Here is an 11,512-nt window from a genome sequence, read left to right on the forward strand (position 1 = left end):
GGTTCCACAGCCCCTTAGCGGCCTCATCATGACCTTGAAGAAAGCTGAGCCAAGGAAGTGGGCAAGACATCACCCCAATCTAGCACCAATATCATCATCAAGAGACAATCAGGCTCCATCATGTCACAGCTAACACTCCTGCAGACAATCTAAGCCCACAAGTTCATATCTGGGAGACCTCTAAAGCAGGAGTGCATGCATTTAATAACCAACTGATGACGGAAGGCTGTCTCTGGTGGTATATCAAGTTTTGAGCTGGTACATGTATTGTGAAGGAGCCATGGGACATCATAGTCATATCTTAAGTTTTAATTGAGCATTTGGAAATTACTTAAAACTTAAAAGCAATGTTGTAAATCAATTGGGAGGTAAGTACATGTAAGTTTACCATGTGTTTACCAAATTAGTGTGTCATTCATTTAATAACCATTAAAAAATGTTCATACCTGTAAATTGTAAGTGGTACGTCCCAGAATGATTGGCAGATGAGAAGAGATGGAGAAGGCAGCGACGCAGCCACACATGGAAAAGAAGAGGGTTTTCATTAGTATTCAAGACATGACTAAAATCTAGCAAGACTACCAACCGGGCAAGAACGTTAAGCCGCGTTAGTTTGGCTTTTGATTGAAAGTGGTTCAGAAACAATATCAACCAATTAGAGCGGTCCTGAGTAATTGGTACTCCTGTAAAGTAATCATCCTGGTTTATTCAGTACAAATTGAGTCAACCTGAGTCAGGCACGCTTAATTGTCTCTGGAACACTCGATACATACGAGGTTAGCATTTAACACCTGCATGTCTCTTCAGAAATATTTGGGTCAGATTTGTCACTCAACATTGCAACAACTGACAGGCCAGACTAATCTGCTCAACAATCCAAAATGAATTTTATTTCTATCACATTAAGTCTGAAGAGGAAATTTGACACATTCAGCTACAGGTAACAGTGGACTTCTTTGAGTAAAAAAGAAGCTCACAGTACTAGCTAGTACGTACCAGTCTGGTAACTTCTAAAAGTTGATTCAAGGTGGCAGATGCACATTTTTACGAGCCCAGATATGCACGCCGTAAGTAACGTGAACAAGCGATACAAACACGCATCTCTCTATAATAGGCACGCTCTTGTTACTTCCGATTTAGAGCAGAAATTTATGACACTCCATGCTGCTATGACTTGGCACAGCAGCTCCAAGTAATAACTAGGGACGGGTATATGCATGTATAATGGCAGAGGCATCTAATTGAAAATCCCCTGCTGGCTAATGGGAGCAGTAAACATTATCAAACCACATGAGATAGCATTATTGCAACATGTGCCAAATCCGTGAATGCGTGCTTTCAAGTTTTCAAAATTAGCATTATTTCACGTGCAAACTCTATATCAAATCGAACAAAGTAAGCCTACAAGAGATCTTTCACTAATTCAAAGCTTGCAGTTGATGTATTGAGGTTGTTTAACAGCCTAAGAAGAGAAAATAACATGCAGTTTCATGTGCCCTTCCTAACTAAATGTACTTTCCATGACAAATGGACCCATGGCAATGTCTTTTAGTCCACTCATGGTGCTCTAAAGCTCCTTGGTCTGCTTCTTTCTCTGCAAATCTTCCAACCAGTATCGCTTCAAAATATAGATGGAAGCTTACTTTTTACCGTAAGGTGACCTGAGTGGCCATTTCATGTTTCCTAAGTGCTCTAAACATGCTCTTATCCCCAGAACAAAATGTTTTTGCAGCTCACTCAATGTGGCGTGTGGAGAGCAAGAATGTGAGGGATAAAAAAGGGAATATCCTGAAGGTGTGAGTGCTAAAAGGAAACTAGTGTGCCATTTTCACCTTGCAGCAGCGAGGGAAGTTAACTCCAAATTGTGGGGGGCATCTTTTAGGGGAATTTTGTTTCCATCTGATTCTAGGCGACTATGAATTCCTTGCGTATGCCGAGAATTTGATGGTTTTACTAGGATTTTTTCTTTGGTGTTTGGCACATTTATAACAGGTTAATGAATAGATGGTTAATAAAGAATGTAATAGAATTTGTGATTAGCTCTTGAACCAAAAATCATGTAGTATTGAATTTTAGAAAAGATTTGACTAGTTCTACCTGCAACAATGATCTGAAATGTCAGTAACTTATCATTTGAGAATCATTCATTGACAAATATTCATACTATAAGCATATACCTCCTTTAAAGTTGTCTTCCATGCCTTTGTATGGTCAAGTACACAATGACATGTAAGTGTTCTAGATGGAAATGTTTCGAAAGGTACACAAGAGACAAAATTTTTTTTAAATGCAGGTCCTTTACTTTCTGGTTGTAGCAACACTTAAGTATAATTTAATTGTTCTCTTGTATTTCTGGTTGCCTGTTCACAAATTGAGACTAAAAAGTCATCAAAAGGGCATGCGACAAAGCACATGGAGTGATGCATAAGCTTTAAGGTGTTCAAATTGCAGCTGACTTTGAAGCAAAAGATTGCTGAAGGGCTTTCTTCTGGCTTTTAGGGACCTGGCAACAAGGATACACTAAAGGGCAGATGGGGAGGAATGGGATAGAACAGAGTCTTGGGAAAATAAAACAGATTGCAAACAAAAGGTAGAAGACAATTACCCAGAGTTGTGGGTGGTGGCAAAGGGTGGGCGATAAACCGAATCATGCGTAGAATGAAACGCAATTTCAAGTCAGGGAGATACAATGTGCATGTAGGTGACTCATGCTGTATTGATTGCAGAAATTTCATGCATAATTTCAATCAATCTCTTTTCTGATTGTCCGCCCACATGCGACAAAATCCAGACAACAATAAAACACTAGTTAAGGTGACTCCAGGACAGCAACCCTCCTGCTAGAAGGACTACGTCAGAAAAAAAAGAGAAGGTCAGATTTTGACCAGAGAAGACCTCAGTGGAAAAACTCTAAGGAAATCAGGCAATTAGCTGATAACAGATTGCTGGGGGTTATCCCAGATAGAGATGTTCAACTGGGATCTTTGAGGAACTAATTGCACCAGTACTGGGCATGGGAAACTACATGGAACAGCTTTCCTCCAGGAGGCCTGCTTGTTTGAACCGGAGATCCTTTTTTCCCCTGTGCCCTGATTTATCATCTCTGTGGTCTGTGTTTTACAGCACAGGACAGCTGTGCTTGTGTGTTGTGCTTGTTAATGATTCTTGTAAAGTTTATGTACTAATATATATATTGAAACTCCAAAATGCCTAATGCACATAGTAAGTTGTAAACTGTATTTGTCTTACTTGCCTTGGGCCCTGCTCTTAGTGCTGTAGCAAGAGATAAAGGGATGACCTAGGTTTTACCCACGCAATCTTTCATCTTGTACATACATTGTAATAAAGACCATTTTAAGCCCCCTATGTAACATTATGCTAAGTGCATGATATTATTTCTAGTAGTGGAATAAGGACTGTTATGTCTGGTTCTGTGATTTCTTTTATTTATTTCTAAGATTTTGTTCATTCTCGATGCAATCCCAATATCCCACAAGAGGGTGAAAAAAAACAATATTGTGACTCAAGCAAGGACACCATACGAACATCTAAATGGATGGCATAACCTCAGAAGAAGGTCAGATGTCATTCCCAGTGTTCCATAACCTCCTTCTGTAACCTTGATATCTTGAAAGCCAATTTACATCATTGTTTGGCCATTAGTGACACCAAGGTCCAGAGGGAATGGATGGTTCAGCAAAAGCCTGGATTGGTGCTTCTGTGAAAGGCCATCTGAGTGTGTAGCAGAGAAAGAACTGGATACTACAAGGTGGCCAACTTGGCTGCAACAAAATTTCTAACCTGAACTACTTTTCCGCCCTTTTTTAAAAGTAACATATATTCATTTGTCATTTTAAAAGCAAGTTTATTCAGCTGCTTTTTCTGTCAGTATAGTATGTTCTGTAAGTTTGTTTCATATTGACATGAATAAACTCTACTAACCTATCAAATGTAATAATGAATTGAAAGAAAATCAGTTTGCCCCGCCCAAAACTATCAAGTCTTGGAATTCCACTAGTTATAAGTTCATATTCATCTTGAATACACTCCTATCATACACTTTGGAAAGAAATGGCTTGCATTCTATGTTTTAATGGGATTATGATGCAAGATGTCTTTGTGGCTCTTCTAGCATTTTGATTTTCTCTAAAATACAGCACAAGACACATGTGTATTCCCAGACGTGACCCAGTTACAGTGAAACTACATGTACATGTAACATGCAGAAGCCTGGTATGTCTGCTGATTTCTTTTAAGTGCTTAAGTACGTGGCTGCACTATGTGCTAAGTGCTTTCCTTGTCCATGTAATTAATACCAATTGCTGTCCATGTTTCTGGAACCACATGCCAACACCACTCGCTTCCAGCAAGTAACCCACTGACCAAATGCCAACTTTTGTTTGGAAGGTCACTTTTACTGCCATTGGGTAGCATGTCGCATGGAGGTCCCGTGTTTGGGGAGAGCCACACCCCACACACGTTAAAGAACCCACCACAGCTTTCGAAAAAGAGTAGGGGCATGCAAAACATAACACAAGAAGAAGAACTGATAAGTTTCTGAAAGTACATGCTATATGTGTATGTGTATATCCAGCCATGCTATGCCGATGGCTGTCCATGGTGCTGAATATAATGTTATGCTATTGTTCAATGGAAGGACTTTTTTCTTCATTTGTTATTCATAACACACTTGATTCATGACCAAAAACTGGATGTACAACACAGAAATTTATTCTAAAACTACGAATGTAAATGCTTCATTAACCAATTATTGTCTGATTTCTCAAGGTGTAAATTGCACGAAGTATCCAAATGGAGAAAATTGATGCTTAACCATTAACTGAATATCTAGGACATTGCATGTACTGTATGCAGGATTGTGCATTGTAGTGGTGAAATTCACTTATACTCCTGATAGAGGAAATATATTAGCTAGTTAAAGACGGACCTGTAGTATATGCACCACAAGAAATAAGATGTGTATGGCATACAAATCATATTTACGAAGTAATAGACAAATGCATTGAAAGGGTTACTTATAAAATGTTGAAAATTGAGGCCAGAAGTCAGTAAGTTGAAAGATGCACTTAGCACTTCACTCATGTACTCAGAACTTTGCACTTAACTTAAGAAATCTTGCTGGCAAGTGCACAGTCACGTCAAGTATGACTTAAGTTTGCATATTCTTACTTTGAATGGTGGAAAGGGGGTATTGTGGTTAGGGTTGTTGCCTGAGGAATGGAAGGTTCTGGGTGCAAAACCCTGGCAGGCCCCACTGCTGTGTCCTTGAGAAAGGAATTTAACACCTATTTCCTCACTTGACTCAGGTGTAGATGAGTACCGAGCTTTGGTTAGAGACATCCTCTCGGACAGGACGTAAAGCTGGAGGTCCCATGTTTTTTATCAACGAAAATTAGTATAACTATAAGCAAGAGAAGTTAGTGACCTATCAATTACCTGTACAGTAAATAAAGTTTTGAACTACAAAGACCTCAAAGACATTACAGTTTTGTAAATGTGAAAGTGATGAGGTCTCATGTTTAAGGAGCACGTCCTTTGAGCACGTTATGATCCCACTTATCAAAAAGAGGACGGGTCCTTCCCGTTTGAGTGGTCCAAACCTTACAGTAAAGCTTCATCAATAAATAAATAAAGGCACTTCCTTATGACAAACTCAAGAAAACTGAGCATCATTCAGTATTCTCCATGTATGGTTTAATTTATATCCTCTACTGTAATGTTACCTATTACTAGAGTAACATGAAGATAACTTTCCTGAAGTGAACTATATCGGTCCATCATTTGTCACATTAGCACTAATCATGTCAAATTATACCTTTTGATTGCCCCTGTGTACTAAACATCAGTTGCACCTAATGAATTGGTGCTCAGCCAAATTGCTTCTCCACTTCCTTTAGATCCCTTCAAAACATTTCCAATTAAGAGGGTGATTAGATTTTTTAGTGAAGGCAACCTTACCCTATAATGACTTGGGAGACTTGTAGTGAATCTCTCTGTAGTATTTGGTAGGAACCCTGCTACATTGGGACTATTCACACAACTTGAGTGCACTTTTCAAAGCCTTTAATCAACTTAGTTTCTATACCAAAAACTTAGGACATGATAAACAATGAAATAGGTCAACAGAGATACATGTTATATTATATTAGAAATTGAGCCTTGACATCAGACAAATTTCCATCTGGCTGTGTCTTAGCTGAAATTATATTCGTTACAATCAGCATTTAATTTTATAAAGGGGCTTTAATACATAAAGTAGACTCACAGAAATTGTCTCATTTACTTCCTGAGTGTATTATAGTCATCTGATCAATGTGAAGTAAATGTCCAATTGATAATTTATGCGATGAGTATCAACGATGTTAACTCTGTTTTCCACCAAGTATATTTTCTATTATGGAAGGGGGTTCTTCATTAGTTGGATTTGAACAAGACTTAGAATTTGAGACAATAATTCAAGGTGCAGCCATGTCTTCCTTATAGCCCTAGCTAGTATTATGCCAAAGGGCAATTAATTATACAGGCTGATCCAAGGAGCTCTAACAATCCTTGGTTGACCAATACAGATGTAGGTAATGCATAATTACACTGATGTCACCCTTGCCTTAGAGATGAGCCATCAGATGTGTACTACGATTACTTCAACACAATAGAATACGTGAGAAATTGCAGATGAAACCCAGTTGCATACCACCCCAAAATGAAGGCTAAATTTGGAACATGAATTATTAATCAATCAAATCAATTTTATTATTTTTTAGAGATAAAAGTCAACAAAGCAATACCAGTAACTCAAGGACACTGAACTGTCAGTCTAAAAATGTCATGAAATAATAGTATGAACTTATAATATGTTTCTATTTAAAGATTCTATATAAAGGATTCTATTTAAAGGTTGTAGCATTTCATGACTATCGATCCATGACTAATGTAGCAAGAGCAAAGAGCCAGCACGTTTCTCAAAGATTCTTTTGTTGGCAATGGCATCAAGATACGTTTTGGGAACAATTTTTTTTTTCAATTTACCATTGACTAAAATAATTAATGTATAACAAGATTGAGTTTGGAAATAGCAATAATATTTGAATGACCACAGCTGTACCGGAACTCATTTACCAGTTTATAGGATAAGAGGAAGGACAGAGTTGTAATGTCATGGCATGAGACAACAACCAGCCATCCACGCTGGACTGATTAGATTACTACCTCTCCCATGGCCTGCCATTCATCTCCATTAAAAAACACTTTGTTATACCAGTGACCTGATTTTTCTTCTGTAACCAGTAAATCACCTTTGGCATAACATACCGGTTTTGTACAGTAAGTACAGTTGCATGATAAAACAGGACTGGAAGGTTTGATCCACTCACACCAGGATGGACCCTGAATCTTTTCGATAAGTGTAAACACAGGCCCTCAGACAATAGAAGCTCCAGTCCTGGAGACAACATGTCGTGTGACCTACAGGGATACATGCCACTTCACCTCTGAAATAACAAATTACATAATTATAGATCCCTGTTTGAAAAATTTCACAATTATGGCGAAGAACGAGGCCAATGCCACAATGGCAATTAAAGCTATATTTCTAATACAAGTACAATGATGATGTACAATTATGTTCAAAATGTCTTCCTTGTTCTTCCTGTCAAGAAATATGCCTTGTTCTAAAATAGAATCTGTATTTCTCAAAACACATATATCTCATTACAATCTGTAATGTCTTTTATTGATTTCCGACTGGAATTAAGGACGGCGTGATCCCGGTGTTAAAGGGAGCAACGGCAGGGTTGTATTGTGATAGAAATGTTGCCGAGAATCAATACCCGTTGCCATGGCAATTCCATAAATCATACATGTCTGATTAAGGCAGGACGTCTCCCCGGCTCGCATGTCGATTTCCGTGTAGTCACGCGATGGGGAGGGGGGAGGGAGGGGTGACCTACATTGACTGGAGTTGTGTGGAGCGTTTAGTACACCTCTGCCATCTCACGCTACGGCAGATTTCTGCTGTGATTTGTCAGCATGTGTAAGGTATGATGGGGAAACTGCCTCATGGCGTAACACGCTGGTTTTGTACGCCATCAGCATGTAAGGACAAGCTGTGTAAGAAACCGATTGGTTCGAGGTATCATACGCTTGTCTACTCCAGGGCTTTCTCTAGCCATTAACTTTAGTCCATTCTCTCTGCATTGACCACCAAGTTTGGCTCCTCAACCCTCCGAAATGCTATTTCCCCCATTGGGCAGGGAAATTTTAAATGGCTTCAACTTAATTTTGTTACGTTTTTGTTTGATCTGTGTTTGTCAAGGAGAATAAATGTTTAAGATTTTGTGTCTGTTGTAATGAACAAAATTCCAATCAGGGACAAAAGGACAGACACTGGAGGGAGCCTTGATGTATTTGTACTCCAACTCATACTACAACTTCTAGAAGTGTGCTCTGTTCTTTAAAATTGTTCTTCAAGTTGTGGCTCTCTTCATAACATGGGACAAGTGGCTAACTTCCCTTCTATAAAGAACTACAACAGCTCGCAGTGGCGTGCAAATCAGTGCTCAGACAGTCAGGCTCCTGCTGGTTTCAGTTTCCTCCTCTGATCAATAATTGTAATTCCCATCAAATCAGTGACGACCCGTGTCTCATGTTCTAATCCATGCAAAGGTTCATTGTTAAGGTCCAACCTGTGATAACATTCATCTGATTCACTGTACAGGTGTTCTGCTGTACAGGTGTAATGAGCACATCTAGTGAGACATGATCGATGATGACAAGAATCAATATTTTCTTATAGAAAAAGATGTCACAGTCCTTTGGAGGTCCCTTGTTCAAGGAGTGACACATCTTCAGCATGACAACCCAATTCCATTTTTTTGTATTGAGCAGAGATGCATCAGACAGTGTGAACTTGTGGAACTTCTGACAACATACTACTGCTAACTACCAACTACCTACTGACATAGTTACATGCACATCACTCCCGAATTTCAAACTGGGGTTGGCCTGATACATGGGCCACCCCATACCTGAGTAAATAGACATCATGCTAAGATGGCCATCACTTTTTCTTTTTCTTTATTTTTGGCACCTTGTACAGAATTCTTTTTCACTTTTATATTTGATATGACCACTTCAACCACCGGCCGTACTTAGCCGTGCACCAAGACCTCCCCCTGGACGTCTATACCCGAGAGGGTTTTGACGTCAGTATTATTAAGATTAAGAAGATTAAGATTAACATGGAAAAGCTGTCTGCCTATCATTAATAACTACAAAAATAAATTTTCAAAATTTAAAAGCTATCCTTATTAGAATGGGAAGGGGTCATCAGGGTTTAGGCTTAAGATTTATAATTTTAGTACATGTATTTTGGATTTATTCTTACAATGTGGTTACTCCACTTATGTTAATAGGCTGTTGTGAAGTTAACCTGTGAAACAGCTTTCCAAGACATCCATGTACTGGACATGATGGACTGTGGTCTAGTCCATCAAAACAGACCTGCCTGGAAAAAGGTCAGTGCTACAAACCTCTTTTCTTATGTGTAATTCTGACATACCGTTGTCTGAAGGTCAGTAAAAGTCATCCGATTCTTCCCTAATTACATCATTACAATCATAGGCACAAGGTAATCCCAACTACATCCCCCCTCCCTGAATTTTAACAGAAATGAAATTCATTACTTGCAGATTTAGGACTCATCCCTAAGCCATTATATCAGAAGTGTGCTGCAGTTGCAGGAAATAAACTATGATTTGATTTTCAAAGCAGCACACAGGCTAATAGGAAATCTATACCAGCACAGATAGAACTAAAAAATGAGGACCCAGAAAAGGCAACTGAAGCAATAATTGTGAAAACATTCAATGATATGGTGTATTTTCTTTTTTTTTTCAGACAAAATCCTAACATCATTTTCTACCAACAAATGCTCAATTGTCCAGTTAACTAAGTCACAAATACTCCTTTATTACAAAATCAAAAGGTATATGTTCAATCTGTTGGCTATAGGTTTAACAGAGATATAATGGTTTTTCACTTCAGTTAATTATACTTGTCTTTCTGCTTCCTTAAATGTGCTTTGTATTCCACAGGTATTGCACTTCATCACATTTCAGAACAATATTGATACTGCAACAATAAAAACATCTGTACTGGACAATATCAAGTCACACAGTACTGTTCTTTTCACAACTGTTATTGATCAACTGACTCCATGGATATTCCCTAAATCAATTATACAATATCAACATCAATAATACAGTTAGGTTCACATTCATCCAAAGACTATAGAACTGCTTTTAAGTACTGTACTGTAAGTTCAGCCTATCTGCCTGGGCCCTGCCCCAGACAAAAACTCTGGATTAGGTTTAGAAATTAGATAAGAAAGAAACCAATCATTTGAAAATGGTCACTTTGATGCAAACGTCCATGGGAACCAGGAAAGCTTTCTGGCCAATCATACTAGTCCTGTGTCTGGTTCTGACAAATGTCAGTTGTCACAATATGGACAACATTACTGAGGTTTCAAGTGTGCTTTGAGAAAGAAGCCCCAAAGTGTGAGTAAAAAGAAACGTTGAAACATTTTAGATCTTGCAGTATACTGATTATATCTGTCACATTGTAATATTTCAATTCAAAAGAGAAAAAAAAAAACAGGCATGCATTTTTCAAAATCGACCAGCCTACGGGAAGATGAAAAATCCAATACACTTGTCATTTTTATATCAGAAAAAATGGGCTCTTGCTGCTACTTTCCTGCTATTTGTCTGATAAAATCAAATAACATCAATAAGTGACACAGATACAAGGCTAGGTCACTTTTATACAGGTACTACATTGTATGCTTCAAGCCTGTTTCATATGTACGTGATATGCTGATATACTTACTATAACTGCAGAAATCACTTCTTTCAACAGACCACAATGATACTGAACAACAAATGTCTATCACTGACTGTATTGAATATTCCACAGTGTCAAGTCATTTTTCCAACATTGATATATTTGATTTCCTACTCACATGTAACAGAAGGTGGTCACTAACATTTTAACGGACTTTTACTTTCGTCCACACAACAAACCATACCTTAAGACAAACAACAAACAAATCAAGCATTATAGGATATACTGCTGCAGTTGTCTTCAATTTGAGACAAAACATTGTTTTATCTTGTGCTTAGCAAGATCTATTTTTCAGCAATAGGTTTCTTACAGCACACACAGCTTTGAAGGCAGATATCAGTCTATAAAACTCTGGTTACATCAAAGTAGAACATATTAATTCTGTATTCTGGCAACATCCACTCTGAACCATTCTGCAAATGGATTCAGATCACGTAATATACTTTACAGGACCTCTTTATTACAAATACATAACACTCTCTTATCTTTATTGCACAAAACTGTGATTTTTACACATTTTCACATTGATCCAGGATATGTATTACAGGTCTATGCACTGTACAGGCTTTTATACATGTTATAAATAATC

The 11,512-nt window shown here is 38.1% G+C and overlaps 1 protein-coding gene across 2 annotated transcripts in view; it reads right to left on the minus strand.

Moving 5' to 3' along the window:
- The window catches only part of LOC109484450 (rab GTPase-activating protein 1-like), an 89,400-nt gene that overhangs the window by 36,008 nt on the left and 41,880 nt on the right, over positions 1-11,512 (minus strand). The gene's annotated exons all lie outside the window — the stretch shown is intronic.

The sequence above is a fragment of the Branchiostoma belcheri genome, unplaced genomic scaffold (genome assembly GCF_001625305.1).
Source record: "Branchiostoma belcheri isolate BF01 breed outbred unplaced genomic scaffold, Haploidv18h27 scaffold7, whole genome shotgun sequence".
Lineage (NCBI taxonomy): Eukaryota > Metazoa > Chordata > Leptocardii > Amphioxiformes > Branchiostomatidae > Branchiostoma > Branchiostoma belcheri.